This window comes from Mesoplodon bidens, assembly GCF_964165515.1.
Source record: "Mesoplodon bidens genome assembly, chromosome: 12".
Lineage (NCBI taxonomy): Eukaryota > Metazoa > Chordata > Mammalia > Artiodactyla > Ziphiidae > Mesoplodon > Mesoplodon bidens.
Window position 1 is genome coordinate 33,743,691 of NC_138168.1, and position 27,350 is coordinate 33,771,040.

The following is a 27,350-nucleotide window of genomic DNA, read 5'->3' on the forward strand; positions in this document are numbered from 1 at the left end:
GCACCTAGTTTCCGCTATTATTAACATTTTACATTAAGATGGTACCTTTGTTAAAATTAATAAACCCATCAACTGATACATTACTATTAACTAAAGTCCATACTCTATTCAGACTTCTTTAGTTTTAACCTAAAATCCTTTTTCTGTTCAAGGATCCCATCCAGGATACCACCATACATTTAGTGTTCATATCTTTTTAGGCTCCTCTTGGCTGTGACAATTTCTCAGACTTTTCCTGTTTTTGAGGAGTCTTGGTCAGGTGTTTTGTAGAATGTTCCTCTATGGGAATTTGTCTGATTTTTTTTTTTCATAATTAGACTAGGGTTAGGGCACATACATGAACAACGTGACTTACCATTGTTGATGTTAACCTTGACCACCTGGCTGAAGTAGTGTTAAGTCAGATTTCTCCTCTATAAAGTTACTCTCAGTCCTGCCTCTCCACCCACGACTATGGAAGTTATTATGAGAACCCCGCACCTAAGGAGTGGGGAGTTATGCTCCATCTCCTTGAGGAAGGATTATTTACATAAATTATTTGGAATTCTTCTGCAAGGAAGATTTCTCTTCTCTTTCACTTAATTAGTTTTTAATAACTTATTTATATCACTATGGACTCATGGATATTTATATTATAGTTTAGGTTATAATCCAATACTATTCTGTGTATTTGTTGCTCAAATAGTTCCAACTTCTGCCATTGGGAGATCTTTCAGATGGTTCCTATGTCCCTTTGACATATGCCATCAGCGTTTTGTTTTATAATTTTCATTGTTTTCTGAGCACTTCTTACTTTCTAGCACTACAAGATGCTCTAGATCACGTATTTTTCTTGCCCCACATCTAAAATCAGCCTTTTGTCCAAGGACCCTTTGTTCCTTTTATTAGAAACCAATATCTGGGTGCTAGTTGTGTTCATTGCTACATTGTTAACATTTTGGGCCTGATAATTCTTTGTTGTTGGGACCTGTTCTGTATATTGTAGATTGTTTAACAGCATCACTGGCCTCTGCCCTATTAGATGCCCATGGCAACCCTCCTTTCTCCAGTTGTGAAAATCAATAACGTCTCCAGACAATGTCAAATATCCCCTAAGGGGACAAAATGGCCCCTGGTTGAGACCCACTGGTAAAGAGACAGACCTGCTGAAAATGACAAGGATATAATATAATGGAGAACAGTGGGAGAATTGCAGAAGAAGCCTCTGAGCCTGTTTGTAGATATTAGGGAAGGATTCACAGAGGAGGTGACATCTGAACTGACAGTTGATTTGAATTTTTGAGCCATTATCATGAGCCAGACAAAAGGTGATTTTTTTTTTTGTTATCTCATATCCCAAACTTAAAAAGCAGGTATTTTACAGTTGAAGAAACAAAAGTTCAAAGGGACAAAGTAATTTTATTTACAGTGCCTGAGCTGGTCTTGAAGGATCCAGTTAGCAATCTGTGTGGAGAGCTTTGAGGGTACTGACAACTCCTCACACTGCTCGAATCTAGACTATCTGAAGCACTCCTTGGTTTATAAAAGTGCATTACCATCTCATTTTTAATTTATCTTTTTTCCATTGAATTCTGGCTTCTTGAGAGCAGAAACCATGGAGTGTTCATTTACAATGTTTGCCACATTGTAGGTGAACTAGTAAATGTTAATCTGTTCCATGAAATTCCCCACTCACAGATTACAGAATTAACTCATGCTTCCTTCTGGTCAAACTGCTATCCAACCAGCACCTCTGGTGGAGGGCTCAGTGCCAAGCATACCAGCCAACCTCCAGTAGTGGTCACTCTGCCTCCTCACTGTTTTACTCCCAGTGCCTCAAAAGGAGTAGTTGGCTTGTGTCAGTGACAACCTCAAACTGATTATAGCCTGTGGCACTTTGCCATAGGTTAGAGCAGCAAAAGGTGTTTTCTAAGGAAGGCAAGAAACATGCTCCACCTCTGATATTAAAATGCAGAATGTGTTGCTACTGGTTTCCACATGTAATGCCAATTTCTACTTTTGACAATTCCTTTGTCCCATATGATTCCTCTATCATTTAAGGAAAATTTTTACACAGACCATGAAAGGTGTTTTTTCCTTCCTTTCAAATGCTTTACAGTCTTATCCCAATTTCCTTATTTATTTATTTATTATTTTTTTTGGAGTTGGGGAGGTTTTCTAGTTTATTAAACAAAACAGGGAAAAAATGTCCTTTTGGTTGTTGTTGTTGTTCTTTTTCTTTTTCCTACAACTTCTAGATTTGCTATTTGCAGTTGCTATGAAATTTTAAGTCTATTGAATTAGAAGTTTCTGTCTCTGGTTTCAAGACTCACTTTCCTTCTTCCTTTCCTTTGCTAAAATTCTGGTCTAATTAAAAAAACAGTAGATCATAGTTAAATAAAACTGCACCCAGGATAACCCTAATTTCCATATGCAGATTTATCTGCACTGACAGCTACCCCCCCACACACACACTCGCTCTCTCTTTCTCCTTTCCCTCCTCTCCATCTCCCTATTGCATTGTGTCTGACTGATTTTCAGAGCACCTTCGCTGTTTCCCTCTTCTCATTCCCTTTCTGTAAAATATCTAGACAGGAAGGAGGTGGCTCAGAAGCTGAACAAACAATCTCATATTCTGCCTGCAATGTCATCGTTTCTTTCCCCCATTTTAGGGGGCTGAAGTTGCCCAGGAAGGGGATGCAGAGGAGCTGAAAGGAAGGGGGGAGCTCTCCAGAGGCAGCTGCGGTCAGGGGCAGGGACTGCCGCCAGATGTGCCTGCCTCTCTGGGCTTTGATGCGAAAGGGGCAGCAGGAGGAAATATTGGGAGACAAAAGCCCCCGTTTAAATGATCATTTTCTTTATTTAACATGGCAGCAGACACTCTCTGCGTAGGATCATCATGCCGAGCATAAACTGGACTTTCCCACTTGCCTGGCAGGAGTGAGACAGATCACTGTGTGCTATATGAGCATCTGAGGTAAGATCCACTCTTACAGATACTTGATTTTTTCCTAATCAGTTAATTTTCTTAAATATATGTTTCAGCCTCAATCATATATAGTACAGTAGGGGCAAATCTGTGTTAATCTGCATCTAAAGATCCAAGAAAAAGCAGAGGTATAATATATTCAACTCAATTTGGGGAGGTTAGTTACTTTGTCAATTCTGTGTGTGCTGTTTGTTTTTTTTAGAAAAAAATATTTGGTTTCAGAATAGACTGGTGTCATCATAATCCACCACTGGTGATAATACTGATGTTCAGACTCTTAAAAAAAACTTTGCAAAAAGACAGTGAGCTACAGATGCATGTGCTGTATTTTTAGCTTGCATACAAATATTAGAACTCTTATTAAAATGATAGGGTTTTTTTTTAACAGAGAAGGAATGAATGCTGCATAATTAAGTACAGTATTTAATTTGGCTGTTGTGAAGCAAAAGAATAAGGTAATAATTTTTATTGTACTAATCAGTCTCAAGATGTTCTCTGTGTTAATTGGGTTAAAAAATTGCAGTACTTATTAGAAATTCTAATTTCACAATGCAGCACTGACAATAAGCTCAGCCAGTGAATTATTCACATCTTTAATTTGCTCACTTAATGACAGTGTTCTGTAATCAGAGTGCAGAGACTGCTGCCTATGCATTATGTATGATGCTCAGGACTTAAATGCAGGACATTATGAAGCTCTCAGTGGTTCAGTAATTAGTTTTCCACAAGACAGGATTTAGATATTCACAGATAAAAGTCCACAGTTGGATAATGCTAAGGTTGCAACACAAAATAACAAAGGAAAGGAAGCTCAAAGTTTAGACTGAAACTTTGTCTTTCTGGCCTTGTCCACGGTGGAAACAGAATCAAGCCACCTGAAATAGTTGCCTAGCTCTGATCACATGTTTGAAAACTGTTTTTGAACAAAGTTGTAGCAGACAAGGCATTTGAACAATTTCAGTGGATCAGAGGGGAAAGATAAAACCTTTTTAATTAGTGTTCACAGAAGCCCTGCAATCTATCCTCCTAATAAGTCTGTAGTATGCATAGCAGGCATTTTCAATGTGCTTTGTAACTTAGTGCAAATGCAAATCAGGTTACAATAGTGTTTGGCTGTAATTGTGTTTGTAAAAGGGTTACATGCCCAAATGGAGATTGAACTTGCTCATGGTTTTGTTCCAATTGCTTCTGAGGGGAGGTTTGAAAACCAAATGAGATATTAAGTGAATCTGGGCATGAAAGGAAGTAGATCTGAATTGTCAGTGCAACTTTGGAATTTCTTACACTTGTCAGCTTAGAGTTGTCAGTTTTTCTTTAGTGATTCTGTCATAATTGTTGTCATAAATTATATAACCTTATAGACTATCCAGAACCCTTAAAAATGCTTTAAAAATGTATACTAACTTTGGAAAAACATTTCACAGTATCAGTTCTGAAGTTTAATGACTAAATTGAAATCTTTAACTACAGTGATTTTTTTTTTTTTTTTAAGAACATGCTGTGCTGCTTGGGGTATGTTTGAAGACTTAAATATTAATCTTTATTAATAAGATCCCATTGCTTTCTCATTTGTCAGTCTAAGATTTGTGCTCATTTCTAAAACCCAAGTGTTAGGACTCAATAAATATTGGCATCCAAAATTGGAATGCACAGTAATACTTTTTAAAAACTTCCTTTTATAGCTTAGAACATTTTTTTAAAGACAGTTGAGCTGAGAAATCTGTAGGCAGATGTAGTGTTTAGTGAATGAATGAACTAGTCAAATTAAAAAAAATTATATTTCACTATAATTTAAAAAATTTTAAAGTCGCACCTCCAAATTTGACTTCTAACTTCTAGAACTGAAAAGTTACTTTAACAAAATAAAAAAGGTTTTCCTGTATGTTTAGGAAGCTGTTGCTTTTGTGGTATTTAGAACATACTTTTTGGGGAAAGGACACTTGTTTGGGAGAGGAATTAGGATATTGGGCAGTTGAGCTGGTGACCTGGCTTTGCCGTGGGTTTGTACACAGAATAATATGTGGCAACCAGATGGTGGTAGTGGTACTGGTAGGTAGCTTAAAGAAATGGCTGGGAGTTAGAAAACTTGGTTCTAGTCCTATTTCTGCCACAAACCAGCTATGTGACTTTGAGCACTTTAAAATCATTTTCCATTTCCTCAACTGTCAGACAGGAATAACAAACTTTTCTAGGCTTTAGAAAAAACAACTGTAGAGTTGTTATGGGGATAAATGAGGTAGAAGGAGTGAAAGTTTTTTGAAAATTTAAAAGCACTAGACAAAAATAAGGAAGTTATTTTAAGGATTAGCCTAAAACTAAATGTGTTTCTTTGAATGTGTATTGTTTATTATGGCAGATGCAATACTCTATAATGCAAAAATGTCAAAGTATTGTCAAGTAAATCAATTTAAATTTAATTTAGTGAAAATAAACCATGAAAAATTTCCATCTTAGGTATTTGGGGGAGAATTAAGAGAGCTTTGAGATCTCATAAACATCATTTTGATGTCACTACTCCAAAAAGGTTAGTGATTCTCTTGCTTTAGACAGTTCTTTCATCCATCACTTAGGAGAACTTACATATTAATACTCTTAGAAGTCTTATGCCTGGAATGTCTGTCAGTCACTAAGATTTCAGTCTTTCTTCTTCTTAGATTATATGAGTCAGATTGAGATCATTTACACCACCAGAATTTTGGATCTATTTTACTCACCAAAAATCAGTATATCAACTGATCAATCAATAATTGATTATCTTATTAACTTTTTTCATCATCTATTGACCACTTACAGTGCTATCAAAAATAACATGCTCTCTCTCCCTCACTCTTATGAGGCAGTTATGTCTGTATTGCAGATGAGAGACTGAAGCATAATGAAGTTAAGTAACTTGACAATAGCACACAGCTTGTGAGTGTTAGAGTTGGAATTGAACCAGCTCCAAGTCCTGAGGTCTCAACCTCTCAACTGAGGTCTCAGTTCCTAAGACCCTGTGCTAATTGCTGAGACAAGGTAATTGAGATTCCTGCCCTCAAACTGCTAACAGTGGTAACACTTGAACTTCTTCTGCATGCTCAGTTGTAGGTCAAGACTTGCTTCTCATAGTGTGGTCTACAGACTAGCAGCATTGGCATCATCTGGAACCAGGCTTGGGTGCTTTGTAAATTTTGGTGTGGCTTTTATATCACCTGGGGATAAGGTGAAAATGCAGATTCTCACTCAGTAGGTCTGGGATGGGGCCCAAAATACTTTTCTAATGTTTCCAAATGATGCAGTGTTGCTGTTTGGAGAAGCTTCCAGTTGGTGACTTCTAGAATTACTCTCACTTCCCAAAGTTAGGTACCCAGTGTGTCTAAGACAGGCCAGGGGTACTGGATTACTTACTGAGTCCTGCTCTTCCTCCATTTCTGATGTTTCTTTGATCCAGATAGAAGAGCTTACACCTTTGTTTCCTGACTTCAGCCCTCTGCTGCCCTGAGTCTTAGCCCGCATACCTGTGGCCCTGGCTACCTGCTTAGCTCTGGCTTAGACCCTCTCCAATGGGTCTGATCTCACACTCCCAGTCACTAACATTGACAGTCCTATATCTGTTGTGGCATCAGCCTGGTTGAGGACCTTTATTCCCTTTTCTGCATCAGAATCACCTGTGAAGCTTATTAAATACCTGCAAGCCCTCTCAGCACCAGTGGCATAGATTCTGGTTCAGTATACCTGGAGTGGGTCTAAGGACCCTCTTTTTTTTTTTTTTTCCCAATCTTTTACAAACCTTTGTAGTGAATCTGATGGGCAGCACATGCTGAAAACACGATCCCTGGGGTCCCTTGCTGTGCCATGACCAGATGGGAATTATTTGGAAAGTGATATTGGTGTAGCTTGGGTTCAAGTTTGCCATGCACTAGGAACATTTTCTCTATGCCTCTATGTTAGCAATGGGAGCACAACGTAGGAAGAATTTAAAACTTTGCTGAGCTAGTTTCAGGGAGGCTTTGCTGAATGATTGACATTTGAATTGGCTAGTCATTGAATAAATGTCTTTTTTTTTTTTTTTTTTTTTTTTTTTTTTTTTTTTTTTTTTTGCGGTAGGCGGGCCTCTCACTGTTGTGGCCTCTCCCCTTGCGGAGCACAGGCTCCGGACGCGCAGGCCCAGCAGCCACGGCTCACGGGCCCAGCCGCTCCGCGGCATGTGGGATCCTCCCAGACCGGGGCACGAACCCGTGTCCCCTGCATCGGCAGGCGGACTCTCAACCACTGCGCCACCAGGGAAGCCCTAAATGTCTTTTTTTTCAGGTTAAAGGAATAGCATATGCAAAGACAGGGATAAAAATAAGAAAGGTATCTTCAATACTGAGACATCCATTTTGACAAAAATGTTTGTTCAACACACATAAGGGAGGATTAGGAGATAAAATTATAAATGTAGGTAGCCTCAGTTTTAGGACCTTATCTGTTAAATCAAAGAGTTTACACTTCATTCTATAGACAGAATTACCTGAGGTTAAGTTGGAAAGCAAGGTGATCAGATATGTGTTTTGGAAAGATAATCTTGGCATTGAGGTATATGAATTTAGTGTGGCAAAACTGAAGGGAAAGAGACAAGTTAGGTACCTGTGGTAATAGAATGTGAGATGGGGAGGGATGTTTTTCTCAGGTCGTATGCCTGAGCCCTGAACTGAACCTCTTCTATCTCAGACCCGGATGATGTTTCTTTATCACACTTATATTTTATAGTAATAACCTACATGTTAGATCTTTTAAATGGCATGGCCTTGAGAATTCAGGGAACCCAGTGCTTTTATGAGCCATCACTGGTTCTTCTCTTGCTTATTTTACCTTATAATGCTAAGACAGCTAGCTCTAGGGTTCTTCTCTCAGGAGCTGCTTAGAGATTTCAGGTAATTATTTGCTAGCAAAATCTTCTACGTTGGTCTAAGAGAAACTTGAAAATAGTTAATGAGCAGCAATAGGAATACCAATGGTTGGGAGAATTGTGTCTAGGCCTCTTGAATGTACTGCAATTGCCCAGGCTCTGGAGAAGGACTTTGCATAGTCCATTAGCCTCAACTCAGCTTGATTTTTTGTCCTGCATCTGAATTTGTCCTTCTCAGAGTGAATCTCAGATGTGCTTAGGCATTTCATCCAGTTTTTATTGACAAAAGTGTTTGTTCAACACACATAAGGGAAGAGTAGGAGCTAAAATTATAAACTTCAGTACTTCCTTGTTCCTAGCTAAATTCTCTTCCTTGACTTTAATCTACATATGCTTAGGTGGTAGGCTGAGTAATGGCTCCCCAAAGATAACTGCCATATCCTGTGAATATGTCACCATACATGGCAAAATGGACTAAGCAGATGTGATTAAGAATCTTGAGATGGGGAGATCATCCTGGATTATCTGAGTGGGCCAATGTAATCACAAGGGTCCTTTTAAGAGAGAGGTAGGAAAGTCAGTTAGAGAAAGAGATTGGGAGAGGCTGCCCTGCTGGCCTTGAAGATGGAGGGAGGGACCATGAGCCAAGGAATGCAGACATCCTCAAGAACCTAGAAAAGGCAGGGAAACAAAATTTCCCCTTAGAACTTCCACAGGGAATCAGCCCTGCCAACACTTTGACTTTAGCCCAGTTAGACAGATTTTGAACATCTTACCTCTAGAACTGTATGATGATACACTTGTGTTATTTTAAGCCACTAAGTTTCTGGTAATTTGTTATAGCAGCAATAGGAAACTAATAGTTTATTACATACCTTTATCTGACATTTGTTTTGCTGTCCAGTTTGTCCCACCGATAACAATTTTCTTGCTTTATTGTTGTTTTTCCTTGAATACTTCTCTGCTAGTGGGTCAGCATATTTATTTCTTCTGAGCTTCAGATTCCTCGGTAACAAAGGAATTACCTAGGAGGTGAGTGACTCATGGGGCTGTGTTGAGGTAAATGAGGTAAGGCCAGTAAAGTACTTCACGCAGTGTTTGATATAGGGTAGGTGTGAAATGAATGCAGTTACTATCTCTTCATGAAATTCTGGTAAACTAATTGTTGGTTTTTTTCTCACAGTATTGGAGAAATTCAGTAGCTGTTTTGAATATTAATGGCTCACAGGATAGAAGTTTATTTAGGATTTAAATTAATAATTGCTTAGTGCTTATAACAATTCTTTTGATCCATTTTGAATTTCATTTAAAAGATACTTTGATTTTGAATCTTTTGGGGGTAAAATATTATTCATGGCCATGTCTACACTGTGCAAACTAAACTAGCTAAAGCTTAGCAGAGCACTCTTTTTTTTTCAAAATTTTTCTCCTCCTGCCCCATTTTGAGTGTTTTTCTACACACACACACACACATAAACACAGTGTCTACTTATAGTCTGCAATACAGTTAGTGCCCTATGTAGAAAGATGCTGTGAGGGTTAAATGAGAATGCAGGTGAAATATTTGGTCTACTCTTTAGGAATATAATGTAAATTGTTGATACATCTGTTGTACTGACAAGGTTTTGAGCTACTTGGGGAAAGATGTATATTATATCTTTGGATCCCTAAGGCCTTACAAGATTTGTTAAATAAATTACTAAATACAAGTTGGAAACTTAGAGAGGAGCAGTGAAGAAGAGTTGGAGAAAAGGAAAAGAAAGAACCAAATCTGGTAGTTATTTGGTTAGGTTCTCCCACTGTTTGCCTCAGAAATGTCTCGCGATCTCTGCATTTGAGCCCCTAGCCCCCAAACTACATAGTTAACGTGTGAACAAACTCTAAACCCTCAGTCACATGAACCAGTCTTAGTAACTCTGACTGTCCAACTAACTAGGGCTGGCAAATAAACCTTCTCTTTCCTATATTAGTTTCCTATTGCTGCCTTAACAAATTACCATCAACTTAGTATCTAAAACAACACAGATTTGTTATTTTACAGTTCTGTAGGTAGGAAGTCCAGTACAGATTTCACCAGATGAAAATCAAGGTGTTGGAAGACTCTGTTCCTTCCTGGAGGTTCTAGAGGAGAATCTGTTTCCTGCTCATTTGAGTTGCTGGCAGAATTCAGTTCCTTGTGGTTGTGGGACTGAGACCCCCATTTTCTTTCTTTTTTTCCTTTTTTTCTTTCTTTACTTCTTTCTCTTTTTTTAATGGAAGCAAAGATAAGGAGTGTTATGGGAGAATCATGTAGAAAATTGACAATCAAAAAATTCTTTTGAAAATTTCATACCATCCCCAGGGGAGGATTTTACTAGCCCTATGAGGAAAGGAAGGCTCAGAGAAGTGCAGTAACTTGATTTAGGACGCACAAAGGCCAGAGTCGAGCTCATTGGTCTGACTGTTGAGCTCATTCTGTCAACCTCTCACTATTGTATTTGCTGCTCTCTGGATGCATAGGAACCCCAGGCTCCCCCCAGTTTCTGGTATAAGTATGTCCCAAATATTGCATGGAGGTAAATGGCATGGGACTTTTTTTTAACCTTTTGACCCCCTTCACCCATTTCTCTCATCCCTCTACCCCTAACCTCTTGTAATCACCAATCTGGTCTCTGTATCTATGAACTTGTTGTTTTACATCCCACATATAAGAGAGATCATATGGTATTTGTTTTTCTCTGGCTGACTTATTTAACTTAGCATAATGGCCTTGAGGGCATTATTGTTGGCTGTCAGCTGAAGCCCATTTTCATCTTCTAAAGGCCACCTACATTCCTTGGCTTTCTGTCCCCTTCCCGGTCTTCAAAGCCTGCAATGGCAAGCTGAATCCTTCTCATGTTTCAAACCTCTCCTTATTCTTCATATCATCTCTCTGACCCACTCTTCTGCCTCTCTCTTCCAATTTCAAGGAGTCATGTTATTATGGTTGGGCCCACCTGGATAATCCAGGAACATCTCTACATCTAAAGAGCCTTAACTGAATCACAACTGAAAAGTACAATTTGCCTTTAAGATAATATATTCACAGGTTCCAGAGATTAAGAGGTAAATGTCTTTAGGGGCCCAATATTCCCCCTACCACAGTCGATAACTGACAGCCTTTGTCTGTATTATAGTTGTTCCACATCTTGTTTTCTAATTTGTGCAATATTATTTTCAGTCTCTCTCTAAGCCTCAGTTATCCAGTCTCAGGACTTTATTAGGCATTTGATTCAAATCTTTTGTTAACTTAGCTCTTCTGCAATGTAAAGTCATTTTTCTCCCAATTTGTTTCAGTTCAATTCAATTCAATAAGAATTTATTGTCTACTGAAAACATTCCTGGTATGATAAGGTAAGGTATGGAGTTTGTAATCTGCTTTAGAGATAAGATGTATTCATATGAGACAGAGAAAAATGCAAGAGAGAATGTAATCACCACGGGTATATGACAGACAAGGGTGCTAAAAGGGGAAGATTAGCATGCACGGTGGGATTAGGAAAGCAAGGTTGTGATTTTGCCTGGCTAAAGTCACTTACAAGATGTGATTTAAGGAACAATGGTCAGATCTTTCTGTTTCAAAATATCTCCCTATATAGCTTGAAATGTTTGCTTCACTTTGTCACTATTATATCCATTTAGCTTAAAAAGCATCCTCCTTGGGCTTCCCTGGTGGCGCAGTGGTTGAGAGTCCGCCTGCCGATGCAGGGGACACGGGTTCGTGCCCCGGCCTGGGAGGATCCCACATGCCACGGAGCAGCTGGGCCGGTGAGCCGAGGCCTCTGAGCCTGCGCGTCCGGAGCCTGTGCTCCGCAATGGGAGAGGCCACAACAGTGAGAGGCCCGCGTACCGCAAAAAAAAAAAAAAAAAAGCATCCTCCTTTACCAAGCCATCCTGTAGAACTCTTGCTCAGGGAATATATATTCTTAACTGTTCTTAATTGAATACTGCATATCCATCCTTGTACTTTAGTCTGAATCAACTTTCTATAGACCTTTCAATTTGTTGTCCTAGTATCTGAGAGGGTTTCTAGCACCAGGCATTTTGGGACCTCAATAGCATATAAGTGGAGTAAATCAGGAGCAGGTGGGGACAAGTCTTGGCAAACTGAGCTAGGACCCCTATTACTCTCTCATGATGCCCCTGAGAGAGATTAACATGGCAGTGGGGCTGACTCCCATGGATTTTGGCCAGAAGTCCATATTCCAGTGTTCAAGGGGAAGTAGTTCAAGTCTGAGACAAACAACCATTTAATATCACAGAAGCTTTTAAAATGATAAGTAGGGATCGAGCCATAGAAGTATCTGGAGAGAGTAGAAAATTATAGTCAGGTAGAGGTAGCTTGTTTCTGGGAGAACAGATCCAGATAGAACCTGAACCTCATCTAGGGTCCAGCCGCATTAAGGAGACAAGAGGTAGGCAATTATTTGGATCCCAGACAAATGGACCAGAATTTAGGATAGGGAGCTTGAATATAAAGTGGAAAGCATGGCCGAAGGCTAGAAATAGAGGCTTGGTATGAATGGTGGGACAAAGGTTCCAGAATAGAGACTTGGTATGAATGGTGGGACAAAGGTTCCAGCCTGGGGCTTGGGATCACTGTGGTTAGGGAAGACATGAGCTTCTGCTGACAGACAAATTGCAGACCTTTGGGACCATAACTCTAATATTCAGTCAGGCCTCATTCTCATTGGCTCAGGCAGAACAGGGCTCACTGATTGTTGTTTTTCAGGACCTGCACCTGGCCATGGGTATTGCAGGTCCTGATTGTCAGACTATGGGGAATTGGATGAGCACAATTGGTCTCTGCAGTGCTAAGAACACTTCTATGGAAATTTGTTCCACCTGTGTTGTGGAGTTTGTCTAATGCCAGATGACTTCAGGCACAGTTGAATTAAACTAACAAGTTGTTTGCTTTTACTATAGTGTTATTCCAAATCTGGACAGTGGTCATTATTTGGTCATTTTGTTAATTTTCTAAGTTAAAAATTTAGGTTGAGTTTTGGCAGAAGAGGTGAAATTCTAATAATCCATGCTCTCTGAAGTTAAAATGAGAGGGAGTGAAATTCTAATAATCCATGCTCTCTGAAGTTAAAATGAGAGGGAGTGAGTTCCCTGAGACTTGAGGAATTCAAACATTCATTAGATGACCACTTGGCAGATGTGATACTAAGGCTAAAGAGGTGACATTTAAAGGTCCCTTCTAATCCTAAAATCCTATCTAAATAAGGATAATGTAAAATATCTAGACGTCATAGTTTATTGAATACCCGGCTTCTTTTAAATTTTAGAAAAACACATTAATTAGAAAAGAGATATTAAAAGGGATAATTTTCATTAAGCATGCTTGGTTATTTTAAATTACTTTCTTCAATTTAAAATCCCCTTAATACACTGATTACTTATTAGATAAACCAATAATTTTCATTTGTAGTAAAATGAAAATTTATGCATAAATATTTAAATGTTACACATAGTCATACCCATTGAGGATCCTTTTTTTTTTTTTAAAGCATAAAATCCATACTGGTGTATTTTATTACAAAGTTGTTTATTTTAATGCTAGTTGCACTGAATTTCAATGGACTTTTTAATTGCAATTAAGCTCACAGTTTTCAACGTTCTTTTAGAAGAAGGGCCTATCTGTATTTAAGATGTGTGTTGCCTTAGGTAGTGCTGTCACCCAATCTCTGCTGTGTCTGGCAGGCAGTCTGTGAAGAAACAAGTCCACAAAAATGGTGTGTGATTTGGGGGTTGATGTCTATATCTAGGAATGAGATACGATGGGAGAAGGCAAGTTTTGTACCTTCATTTTAAGCCTAGAATCACAGAATTTACATGCTTCAAAAGTTTTTAGTGACAACTCTCATACCTCATTTTACAGATGAGGAAACAGTCACAGTGAGGTTGAGTGGCTTATCTATTCATATATTGCACTTAGCAGTTCTCCCAGCTCCTTTACATTCAGTTTGACCCTGACAGACCATTCAATTATTACTCTTCTTTTAAAGAAGAGGAGATATCGAGTGAATTGGGCAAGATCACACAGTCAGTGGATGGGGCTCCTGCTGCCTCCACTTGTGATGCTGGAATATAGCCTTGCACCGTACTTTTTGCCATACTTACTTCTCTGGTGACTACAAGATGATCAAATCAAGCCTTATTCATCTGAGGGTAGGTAAAATAAAGTTACAACATACCCCATTCGTTGCAAAACAGTGTAAGATTTGGAAGTGCTGAAAATAGCTTCTTCCTAAGGAATTTACTAAACTTATCATGTGCAGTTTATATTTTATAAATAATATTAGATACCAATCACATGTATTATTTTGATATTTACAGGTTTCATACTACTTAGCATTTTAAAAACAGATTGCTTTTTATATAGTAATATTTGATTTATTACCTTATAATCATTGTTTTTGATGAACATTGACATATATATTTGAACATTCAGGAGCAGAAACTTTGTAATGATTCCAGTCAAAAGTTATTCTCAGAATTTTAATTTCATAATGTTGTACATTGTAAATAATTACATTTATTTCTTTTGATCTCTATGTGTTGATCTTTAAAAATATTCTTAACTATCTGCTTAAAGCTGGTGGTAGGCAGGACTTTTGATTGCAGTCTTCTCACACCTTGTGTCTTAAGAAGTCACTTTTCTCTTACTTTTCTTGAAGCCCAGATGTGAAGGTCCTGCAGTTTTTCTGTTGCAATGCAAGAAGAGCTTCTTAGCGTAGGGAAGATGCTTCAAAGCCACTTTCCCTTGATGTCCATGACTGTGTCTGTAACTCACTGCTGAGCTCTTCACAACATGCTACCTGTTCTCATCTTTCAACATCCCAGAGAACTAAGCATTGCAATATGATTGCCATTCTGTAAATGGGGAAACTGAGGTTCTGAGAGGTTGAGTGCAAAAACCATTCAAGATATCCTTTTTCTACCACAACAAACTTATTTTATTATATTTCCTTTTGAAAGAGAGAGAGAGAGAAAGAGAGAGAGAATGAAAGTAAGATCAACAGTGGCCCTTTACATTTGTATAGCACTTTAGAAATTTCTCTTTATTTTTCTAGCCCATTGTGTGTTATGTGTGTATTACAGCGTTCTCTAGAGGACTAATGAGATAATGATAATAGTAATATTTGTTAAAAGCCTACTATATGGCAGACACTGTGCTAAGTGTTTCATATGCTTTATCTAATTTCATCCTCGCAGCAGCCGTATGAAGTAGAAATTATTATCCTCATTTTTAAGATGAGAAAATGAGGCTTAGAGAGATTAAATGGCTTGCCCAAGGTTACTGCTGTTTAAACCAAGCAATCTAACTGCATATTCCAATACCCTAACCACTCTGCTCTGCTGCTTGCACTGTACCTAAGGCTCTTCTTTTTTACCTACTAATGTTTCTTCTCTTTTATGAAGGGGTTGCAGGGGAATGACTTCTGCACTAGCACTGCACCGTTAAGAACTGCTGCTACTGACCAGTGTGCTCAAAATTTAGTGGGTATAAATATTATCTGAGTTGTTTCCTAAGGAAAATGGTACTAGACATTGCTGAAATTTTCATACTGACCTAATTGATACAAGATTTAAATGTGAATTAGAGTTGCTCAGTGGGTAAACCCCCAAATTTGATATTGTCAACAAATGTCTAAGTAAATAATTATCTCTTTACAATTTTTGATATGAAAACAGATTTTATTATGTCAGTTGCTTTAAGCAAGCTGTGTGGTGCCTATTCTATGTAATTAATACAATCATGGGATATAATCCCAAAGGGTCTTTACTTCTGTCTTTCTGCCCCTTTAAATTTCTCCAGTGGCATTAGCTTGTCTGCTTATGGATGGAAATATGTGGTCAATTCTATGGCTTTTCTGTTCTCTCTCTCAGGGTCCTACATTGTGGAGCTTGAGAAACCTCCACACTGTTTTCCACAGTGGCTGCACCAATTTACATTCCCACCAACAGTGTACAAGGGTTCCCTTTTCTCCACATCTTTGCCAATGTTTGTTATTTGTGTTCTTTTTGATGATAGTCATTCTGACAGGTTTGAGGTGATATCTCATTGTGGTTTTGATTTTAATTTCCCTGATGATTAGAAGTGTTGAGCATCTTTTCATATGCCTGTTGGCTGTCTACATTTCCTCTTTGGAAAAATGTCTATTCAGGTTTTCTGCCCATTTTTTAACCAGGTTGTTTGTTTTTTTGATGTTGAGTTATATGAGCTGTTTATATATGTTGGATATTAATCCCTTATCGGTCATATCATTTGCAAATATTTTCTCCCATTCAGTAGGTTGTCTTCATTTTGTTGATGGTTTCCTTTGCTGTGCAAAAGCTTTTACGTTTAATTAGCTCCCATTTGTTTACTTTTTCTTTTATTTCCTTTACTTTAGGAGACAGATCCAAAAAATATTGCTACAATTCATGTCAAAGAGTGTTCTGCCTATGTTTTCCTCTAGGAGTTTTACAGTATTGGGATCTTACATTTAGACTTTTAATCAATTTTGAGTCTATTTTTCTGTATGGTGTTAGAGAATGTTCTAATTTCATTCTTTTACATGCAGCTGTCCTGTTTTCCCAGTACCACTTATTGAAGAGACTGTCTTTTCTCCATTATATATTCTTGCCTCCTTTGTCATAGATTAGTTGACCATAAGTGCATGGGTTTATTTCTGGGCTCTCTATCTTGTTCCATTGATCTATGTGTCTGTTTTTGTGCCAGAACTATACTGTTTTGATTACTGTAGCTATGTAATATAGTCTGAAGTCAGGGAGCATGATTCCTCCAGCTCTGTTCTTCCTTCTCAAGATTGCTTTGACTATTCGGGATCTTTTGTGTTTCCATACAAATTTTAAAATTATTTGTTCTAGTTCTGTGAAAAATGCCATTGGTATTTTGATAGGGATTGCATTGAATCTGTAGATTGCCTTGGGTAGTATGGTCATTTTAACATTTACAATCTTTTAAAATACATAAATGAATCTGTTCCTTTATGAACAAGATTGACTTTTCTCCCACTGACCTCTTGCCAGTGTAGAGAAGTCTGTGGATTGATTTGGGGTTTGGTAGTATTTTTAGTTCTCTAAGTCCAAAGAATAAGATCATGGAACCAAGCAACAGTTACAAAGTAGGTAGAACCGCTTTATTATTACCTAGTGAACTGGACCCCCCCTTATATACCACTTTATATCATCTTAGCTCCATTTTTTCCTCCATTCACTGCTGTAGTGGCCAGGTCCACACAGACTTTGACCAGATTTATATAGGTATAGCCTGACAGTGCCTCAGCCAGGGCCAGTTCCTTCTTTGTTCCCCATCTTGTGTTTCTCTGACTACCTTAGAACTTCTGGGCTCTCATGCATGATCAACCAAAAGAATGGAGGCAAAGGAGTTAATGCCCCTGGGGCCACTTGGCTAATAGAGAATATACCAGGTAGATAAACGTTTCTTCCTTTTCCATGCCAGGTGGGCAGTTCTGAAATTCATGTCCATAAAGCTTCTTATAACCTGTTTTTTATATAAATTTATTTATTTTATTTTATTTTTTTGGCTGTGTTGGGTCTTTGTTGCTGCGTGTGGGCTTGTCTCTGGTTGCAGTGAGCGGGGGCTACGCTTCGGTGCGGTGTGCGGGCTTCTCATTGTAGTGGGTTCTCTTGTGAAGCACTGACTCTAGGCACATGGGCTTTAGTAGTTGTGGAGCGCGGGCTCAGTAGTTGTGGCCCACGGGCTCTAGAGCGCAGGCTCAGTAGTTGTGGCGCATGGGCTTAGCTGCTCCGCGGCATGTGGGATCTTCCTGGACCAGGGATCGAACCTGTGTCCCCTGCATTGGCAGGTGGATTCTTAACCACTGCGCCACCAGGGAAGCCCTCATAATCTGTTTTGAACTGAGTAATTGTTGCCCATAGAGGTTTCCAGCTAGATAACACATCTTTGTAATGACTTTTCCTTCTTCCCCACAGATTTCCTCCATCCCTCACTACTATTCCCTGAGATCAATTCCCAAATAAACTACCTGCCTGCCAGCCTTTTTCTCAGGCTTTCAGGGTGACCCAGGCAAAGACTAATTACCAATACTAATTCTTCTCATTTTCTGTCTCTTGAAGATTGGTGTAAACCCAGAGATTAAAAGTTATAAATTCTATGAAATTGGCATGTCTACAAAGAGTAATGCCTGTATTTGTTGGCTTCAGTTGAATAATTTGACACCAAGAATTGAAATTGCTCATAAGTAATTCATGAATGTGGGCAATAGGAGCTGAAATACCACCAAGCTGTCATCCTCTCTTGGAAGCAGAGGACTGGACTAAATAAGTTCTTTGAGAAACAATGAGGATTTAAGTGACTTTTATCAGAGGGAGGCACTTTCTTTTTGGCTCAGGAAGGTATGAAAAAGGCTTGTCATTTATCTGGGCTCACAAGTAGCTATACACCAAGGGGGTGCCTTACAGTTTGCTTTAATTTAAAAGTGATATATTCTTTCCACGATTCAGAGTTGTCCTAGGTGATAGTGATGCTGATGTCACTTCCACGTGGCTTTGTGCTACACAGGAGAAGCCGAACAAATGTTTTCCCATTCTTAGCCTCAGAAACTCCTGTAGTTGTATGATAAGCTAATCCATGGTTCCTAAACACTGTTCTATGGAATGACTGTAGCAAAATCACTGAGGAAGCTTTTCTAAAATACGTGGTTCTAAGTTCTGGACATTTGGATTAGTTCTGGAGTTTGGGCAGTGGTAGGCTGGAGCTGGCCTGTGTAGCTTGTGAGAGCCCATTGTTCACCTCTCTAACTCTGCCTTGAGTGACTTTGTGTTAGTAGCTTGAAATCAACTCTAGTGAGTATTTATTCTATGGAAATTGGCAAATGCTTAAAATCAGAGATTTTTTTTTCCTCCTAGAGAGCTGGTGTCAAACATTTATTAGCACATCACTGGCCTGGGGCCAAGGATCCAGTATAACCTCTCACTCAGATAAGGAATTTAGGAGTGTGTAGTATTTTTATTTTTGATTTAACATGGGCTATTTACATGGCAGTACTATTAGCCCTTTATCGCTTTTTTTGGCAAATATTTTAAAGGTATATCTGTTAACATTTTTTATTTAAAATAATATTATTGAAATTACTTTAACAAATTGCCAATTTTGACTGTACATAATTACAAGTTTGACCAATTTGTGCTGTAGCAACTACATGTGACCTGTTTGGCACCGCATTGGGTTTTCTAAAGGAAAATGAACGATTCCATATTAATTTAATTTCATATGTGAGTTGTACAAAAATTAAAATTATTATACAAAATTAAAATATTTATCTGGTTTGGTTTAATCATAGTTCTTAAACTGTTTTAACGGAACCTTGGAGTATCATTAGTCTCCTGATTATTATAATTTAACAAATGATTGCTATACTAAACCAAATGGTTACCATGGCAGGATTTCATCTGGAGTCTGGAGATAGGAAGGGTGGCTCATTAGAGTGGGGTTCTTATTTCTCCTCCCTGTTGGTACCTCTAATTGTTAAACATTAAACATGGTGAGGCTGGAGAATTCAGTACCTATTTATAAAGAGGACAGTGATTCTCAAGACAATGCCTATATTTCTGTACCTGGCAACAGTGATTTAAAGACTAGTTAAGGTCATTCAAGCCACTGCCAACAAAGTTAACGCTGATAAGTCTGGAATACAAAAATCACAGTTTGGTTTTAACACAAAAGGGGAAATGCTAAATTGTTAAATGTGGTATAGTATTTTGAAAATTGAATTAGATGTGAGCAAACCTGCATTTGGCCTCAGCTTCATCATTTCCTTTTCAAGTACCATTGGTCAAGTAATATAATCTTTATCAGCATTGGTTCCTTATTCTTGAAACTACTCTATTTATATCACATAGTTTATTTGAAGATCAAATGAGGTAATATATGTGTGAGCAATTTGAATATGTTACTCTTCAAATGTAAGAAATTATTACTATTAGTTTTTTATTTCAAATACTTAGGAAGGATATTATCCTTTTATTAAATAGGATTCATCTAATCATATATGTAATATACTCAGTTGATAAATCCCTTATCAGAACTTTAAACAATTGAATGAGTCTTAATTTGCCATTGACATGTATGGTTACCTTTTTTGTATGCCATCTTGATTATTATGAACTGATATTATTTTGCAATTATTTTGTGGCAGGATGGCTATATTGTTTAAAATATTTCTATCTTATGTGAATATAGTAGTATGAATAAGGAAAGTAACAGTTAACACTATGGAGTTCTTACTATGTAGGAGGAAAATCCTATAGAGCAGACTATCCTAAAGTTTTCAGATGAAAAACTAAGGCTTAGAGAGAAGTATTGACTCTTCTAAGTCTTAACAGTGAGAAAAAATGATAAAGCTAGGACTGAGATATTGTTTCACTTGACACCCAACCTCAGACTCTGAGCCAGAATGCTAATACTGCCTCTTGCATTATTCACCTTTGCCTTTATTCTCACCATAACTCTCATCTTCGTTACTCAGTATGTATATACATGTAAAACAAGTAACCCTCTTAGATAAACAAGATGAATAAGTGATGGTGACAGTTCATAGTTGGAAGCAATCGGAGACCACTGCCTCTATGTGGCTGCAAACTACTTGGTATCCTGACATAGACAGTCTATGATTTCTGTAAATCACATTCATAGTAATTTATAACTGTAATAAATGGCATTATTTTTTCACTAAGTCCAGATTTGAAGAGCAAGTGGAAATTTCCCCCCAATGACACTATTATTTGGTTTATTAAAGTATTCATAAACACAATTTTTATTATTTTAAAAGGCATAGGCATTTATATTTTTTATTTATAATTGCTACAAAAGCCATAGATATTATAATCCTCATTTTGCAAATAAGGAGACTGAGGTGGAGAGCACCTCACCTGAGGGCACAAAGTTGCTAAGTGGTAGAGGAGGAATTCAAACTTTGGTTCCCTAGACTCCCAGGTCCATCATTTTCTCACTAACAACACATAGTACTATGTTTGTGGAATACCCTGGGTGGGTCCTATAAAGGAAAGTTTACAATGTGACCATACATAAACTTTGAATAATTATCATATTTAAAAATCACAAGGTTTCACATGCAAATCTAAGTTTGTGATTTGTCTGGAAGGTCTGAAACAGGGGCTGGGAGGAAGTACTCTCTGCTCCCTTTAAAATGCAGCCTGGGCTCTCATTTTACCACCTTCCCTATCACTTCTCTTGTCATCAACCACACTACTACCTGACCCTATTAGAGTTGATCATCTATGGATTCTGTTGTGATTTCAAAGCTTTGTCAACTGAAGAGGAAAAGTTAAGATTGTGCCGTATTTGTGATAATTTGGGGGCAAAGTTGTCATAGTTGTTTCCAAGATAATGTATTCTGGTTCTAAACCAGGGACTTCTGAGAGGATGAATGCTTTAGGCCCTTCTTCTGGAATTATAATCGACTGACGTGATCACTTATTAAAATTTTGATGTTATTCAAATTCAGTCAGTATAATTTTTAGTATTTCTATAAACTGGAATTTGTGTGGTAAAGAATAATGCTTGCATTGGGAACTCAAAAATGATAAGATCCTACTTTTTTTTTTTTGCGGTACGCGGGCCTCTCACTGTTGTGGCCTCTCCCGTTGTGGAGCACAGGCTCCGGACGCGCAGGCTCAGTGGCCATGGCTCACGGGCCCAGCCGCTCCGCGGCATGTGGGATCTTCCTGGACCGGGGCACGAACCCGTGTCCCGTGCATCGGTAGGTGGACTCTCAACCACTGCGCCACCAGGGAAACCCAAGATCCTACATTTTGTTTGGAAACAAACATATTCTAAAGGCAAGGGTGGGTTGGAAAGGGAACACTAACCTCCTTTTGTATATTATTATGTAAATTGTAGTGTATCATGTAATCCTCAAAATAGGCCTTTATTTCATTACTCAGATGGAATAAGCGTAATTTTTTTATGGCTAGGTGATTATATAGTTCATCTCTCAAAGAAACAAGACTTCATAGCTAGTGCTTTATTTGGGTTTTCTAATTAAAAAATGAAACAAAAAATTATTCTAGAGTTAAGAAAATTTTGAGGGAAATATAACAACAATTAAAAATATAAATTTTGCCGATATTTAAAAAAAGAATTGTGTTTCTTAAGTATATCAGAGTTTTAAATAAACTCTTACAGGAAATTTTATTCATTTATAGGCAGTCAAAAAAATATCTCAAGTCTAATGGGAGTGGGAGGAATTCTTTCTAATACTTGAAGTTAAGTGTTTCTTTTATGGGACAATTTTCTAAGTACAAATGACTCATATCCTCACTCACATGTAGTCTAAAATGTTTAGATCATTAATAAAAACAGTTTACATATACTTCTTAATATGATAATTAATGTAAATGAATTTGCAAGTTTAAAAACAATAAGCAAACATAAGGCAATATTATTTGGGTATTTTCTGAGTTCATACTGTGAATCAAGCAGTGCTAGGTGCTGTGAAAGATTTATAAAAATATGTATTTTTGAATATTTATTTTAAATAATCAGTAGGTTCATAATTTTAAAAATACATAAAGGTACATAATAAAAATACCATGACAAATATTGCTTCACCTCTGTTTCCATCTCCAGAGGCAACACATATTACCAGTTTCTTGTGTGCAGATAAGCAAATACAAGCCAAGGGGGGGATATTCTTCCCAACATCTGGGTTTTACAGCCCACTTTACACATATAGTAACATCCGATGCATAGTTCCTAATCTTGCTTTATCACACACATGTCTTGGAGATTATTCCATAGCCCAAGTAACAAATTATCTCCTTTTTTTATGCCTACAAACTATTTCCTTTTGTGGGTGTTTCATAATCTATTTTAACAGTCATGTTATGGACATTTAGGTAGTTTCCAAATCTTGCTATTCCAAACCATATTGCAGTGAATAACCTTATATATAGGTCTATTCACCCATAAGTAACTATGACTTTAAGAAAAATTCCTTGAAGTAGAGTTGGATTAAAGGGTATGTACTTCTATAAATTTGATAGATACTGTCAAATTACCTTCTGTAGAGGTTGTGCCAGTCTTCACATTGACTAACAGCATACAAAAATGCGTGTTTCTCAACTGCCTGGCCAAACAGTATTATTAATCTTTGGTATTTTTGCCCATCTGATAGGTAAAGAATGGTATATTAGTGTAGTTTTAATTTTCATTTTTCTTATTCTCTTATTCATGTGTTTAAGAGTTATTTGTGTTTCATTTTCCACAAACTGTCTGTACACATTGTTTGCTTATTTTTCTTTTGGGCCATTTATTATCAAATAGTAGGTGTTTATTGTTTATTGGTTTGTGATAGGCATTGCAAGTATTTATCCCAGCTACTCATTTTTCTTTTGCCATTGTTTATTATAGTTTTTGCTATAAAGATTGTTATGAAGTTGAATTTTCTATGTTGTAGAATTTATCAATCTTTTGATTGGTGGCTTCTGTGTCATATTTAAATAGGCTTCTACACCAAGATTATAAAACATTTCTCCCAGGTTTCTTCTAATACTTTTATCACTTTTACAATTAAATCTTTGATTCATTTGGAATTTATCCTGATGTAGAATATGAGGTATAGCTCTAATGTTATTTTTTTTCTAGATGGCTACCGAGTGGCATTTATTGAATAATCCATCTTTTCTTCAGTGAGTTGAGATGCTGCCTTGCTACCTTTTGTTATGTTAATAATTATGGAGTGCACACTAGGAATCAAGTGCTGTGTTAGGTACTATGGTAAATTTTAAAAGTGTAATATAGTTTTCACAGCCAGAAATTACTGTCTAGTTATAGCAACAAAACTAACGCTCATGGAAAAAATAAAATGGTGTGTTGTATTAGAGATGGTTTTATGGAGGGGTGGACATCAGTTCTTCTGTGACAGTTGTAAATGGAATTAGAGAATAAAAACACACAGAGGATAAATAGGAGAACAGAAGAAAAGGAGGATACCTGCTCATACTCATTAACCAAAACTGATAGTTCTACACCAGAGGCAGGCTAAAAGTTGATTAGCAAATATTCGTTATGGATGTATTTCTGTATGGCAAATGCTTTTATTTTGTAGAAACACATCTATCATATCTAAGTTGAAAATTACCATTATAAGATGCTATTAATATCTTAAATTCTTCATTTTTAAGTTATATGTGGAAATAAAGGTATTTGTAGAAAATGGCTTCAACCTCAGTAGCCACTCAGAGTAAGCATCTTGTTAGTTGATTTGGAATTATTTGGATATATCTGAATTGTTTCCTGTCGTATTTTCTTGCTTGTTTAATATTGAAGCTCTTTGTATGAAATTAGCCATACTGGACTCTATCACTTAAAAACTTGAGATATAATTTTTTTTTTCTTTTTGGCTGTGCTGCGTGGCTTGTGGGGTCTTAGTTCCCTGAGCAGGAATTGAACCTGGCCCCTTGGCAGTGAAAGTGCAGAGTCCTAACCACTGGACCATCAGGGAATTCCTGAAATATAATTTATATGTCATAAAGTTCACCATTGTAAAGTGTAGAGTTAAGTGGTTTTGAGTAAATTCATGAGATTATGCAACCGTCACTTCTACTTAATTCCAGAATACTTCCATTACCCCAAAGAGAAACTTTGTATGAGTTAATAGTCATTCCACATTATCCCCACTCCCAAGCCTCTGGGAACTACTAATCTAATTTCTGTTTGTGTAGATTTGCCTGTTCTGGAAATTTCATATAAATGGAATCATATAGTATGTGGCCTTCCGTATTAGTCTTCCTCATGTAACATAATTATTTGAGGTTCATCCATGTTGTAACATGTGTCGGTAATTCAGTCTTTTTCATGGCCAAATAATATTCCATTGGGTGAATATACCACATTTTGTTTATTCATCAGTTGATGGACATTTGAGTTATTTCTACTTTGTGCTGATATGAATAATGCAGCTGTGAAAATTTGTATACAAGTTTTTGTGTGGACATAAGTTTTCATTTCTCTTGGGTATATACCTAGAAGTGGAATTGCTAGATCACCTGGTAACTCTATATTTAAATTTTTGAGGAACTGCCAAACTGTTTTCCACATTGACTGCACCATTTTATGTTCCCACCAGCAGAGTATGAAGGTTTAGATTTCTTCAGATCTTTGCCAACACTAGTTATTTTCCATTTTTAAAAATTATAGCCATCCTGATTTGTGAAGTGGCATATCATTGTGGTTTTGATTTGCACTTCTCTGATGACTAATGATGTTGAACGTCTTTTCATGTACTTATTTGCCATTTGCGTATCTTCTTTGTAGAAATATCTATTTAAATTCTTCAGCCATTTTCGAATTGGTTATTTGTCTCTTCATTATTTGGTTGTAGGTGTTCTTTATACATTCTAGAAACTAGACCCTTATCAGGTATATGATTTGCAAATGTTCTCTCCTATTGCTTAGTTGTTTTTTTTTGCATTTTCTTGGTAGTATCCTTTGACACAGAAAAGTGTTTTTTTTAAAATTAATTAATTAATTAATTAATTTATGGCTGTGTTGGGTCTTTGTTGCTGCTTACGGGCTTTCTCTAGTTGCGGAGAGCAGAGGCTATTCTTCGTTGTGGTGCGCAGGCTTCTTGTTGTGGTGCGTAGACTTCTTGTTGCGGTGGCTTCTCTTGTTGCGGAGCATGGGCTCTAGGTGCATGGGCTTCAGTAGTTGTGGCATGTGGGCTCAGTAGTCGTGGCTTGCAGGCTCTAGAGCGCAGGCTCAGTAGTTGTGGTGCATGGGCTTAGTTGCTCCATGGCATGTGGGATCTTCCCGAACCAGGGCTCAAAACCGTGTCCCCTGCATTGGCAGGCAGATTCTTAACCACTGTGCCACCAGGGAAGTCCAGGTTTATTTTTTCTGATTTCTATTAAATATCCAGCTCATTTTAAATTTTAAAATGAATCTAAATAATCTATTTTTTCTTTGGTTGCATATGCATTTGGTCATATCTAAGAAACTTTTACTTAATTCAAGGGATCGTATAACTCAAAGATTTACTCCTGTGTCTTATTCTAAGAGTTTTATGACTTTAGCTCTGATTTTAGAAATTTGATCTATTTTGAGTTAGTTTTTATATGGTGTGAAATAGGGATCCAAGTTTTCTTTTGTGTGTGGATGCCAGTTGTCCCAGCACCATTTGTTGAAGAGACTGTTCTTTCCCCATTGAGTGATCCTGGTATCCCTGTTGAAAATCAATTGACTGTGTAGATGTAAGGGTGTATCTCTTGACTCTCAGTTCTATTCCATTGATGTATATGTCTGTCTTTATTCTAGTATTACACAGTCCTGATTACTGTAGTTTTGTGGTAGATTTTGAAATTAGGAAGTGTGAGTCCTTCAACTTTGTACTTCTTTTTCAAGATTGTTTGGCTATAGTGGATGACTTGCACTTCTATATAAATTTTGTTTTATTTTATTTATTTATTTATTTATTTATTTATTTATTTATAAATTTTAGGATCAACTTGTCCCTTTCTGCAAAAAAAAAGTTATAATTTTGACAGGGATTGCATTTAATCTATAAATGAACTTGAGGATTAAATGTTTGCAAATAACCTGATTTTACTATTTTTAAATATGTAAATATTCTTACAACTCTCTAATTTTTCCTAATACTTCCCCTACATTTTTTTTTTTTTTTTTTTTTTTTTTGCAGTACACGGGCCTCTCACTGCTGTGGCCTCTCCCGTTGCGGAGCACAGGCTCCGGACGTGCAGGCTCAGCGGCCATGACTCACAGGCCCAGCCGCTCCGCGGCATGTGGGATCTTCCTGGACCGGGGCATGAACCCGTGTCCCCTGCATCGGCAGGCGGACTCTCAGCCACTGCGCCACCAGGGAAGCCCTTCCCCTACATTTTAAAGCTAATTTTTAAATTATTTTAAAAATATAATGTGAATTCAGTGGTCTTTCCCAATGGCTACTATTAATGCATGCTTATTTTTGCTGCTTTTCTGGAAGAGCATTCTATCTAACTTGAACTTACTTAATACTGATGATGATGGTTATGTTAATGGAGCTGGTATATGTAACAATGACCATGATGGTAAGGATGACAGCCTGTACTTCCTGAGTGCCAGTTATGTACCAGGTTCTTGCACATCGTATTTAATGCTTCTCATAACCTGGGAGGCAGATAAAAGCATCACAAATTTATAGGTGAGAAAACTGAGACGTGATAAAGAATCTGAGGTTTAGAAAGGTAAGTGACTTTCTCAAGGCCTCAGAAAGCTGATAAATGCAAAGCGGGGATTTGAACACTCCTTTCTTCCACATTACTGTGTGTTCTCTCCACATATGAACATCATAATTAAAAAATTTCAGACCAGTGTACACTGATGATGGGAGATTTTGGCTTCCTATAGTTAGGTATGAATGATGAAAATAAAATATTCTAGTAGGAATAGCTTATTAACGTAATCAATATTCCTTCTCTTTT

The 27,350-nt window shown here is 37.4% G+C and overlaps 1 protein-coding gene across 3 annotated transcripts in view; it reads left to right on the plus strand.

The window, feature by feature from the left end:
- Nucleotides 1–27,350, plus strand: part of LOC308625846 (uncharacterized protein) — an 805,208-nt gene that overhangs the window by 23,413 nt on the left and 754,445 nt on the right. For 2 of the 3 annotated variants that reach the window (XM_081250421.1, XM_081250422.1), the window contains exon 2: nucleotides 2,854–2,956. The gene's annotated coding sequence lies outside the window, so the exon portion shown is untranslated. The remainder of the gene's footprint in view (nucleotides 1–2,853; nucleotides 2,957–27,350) is intronic. The other variant, XM_081250423.1, reaches the window with a different exon arrangement.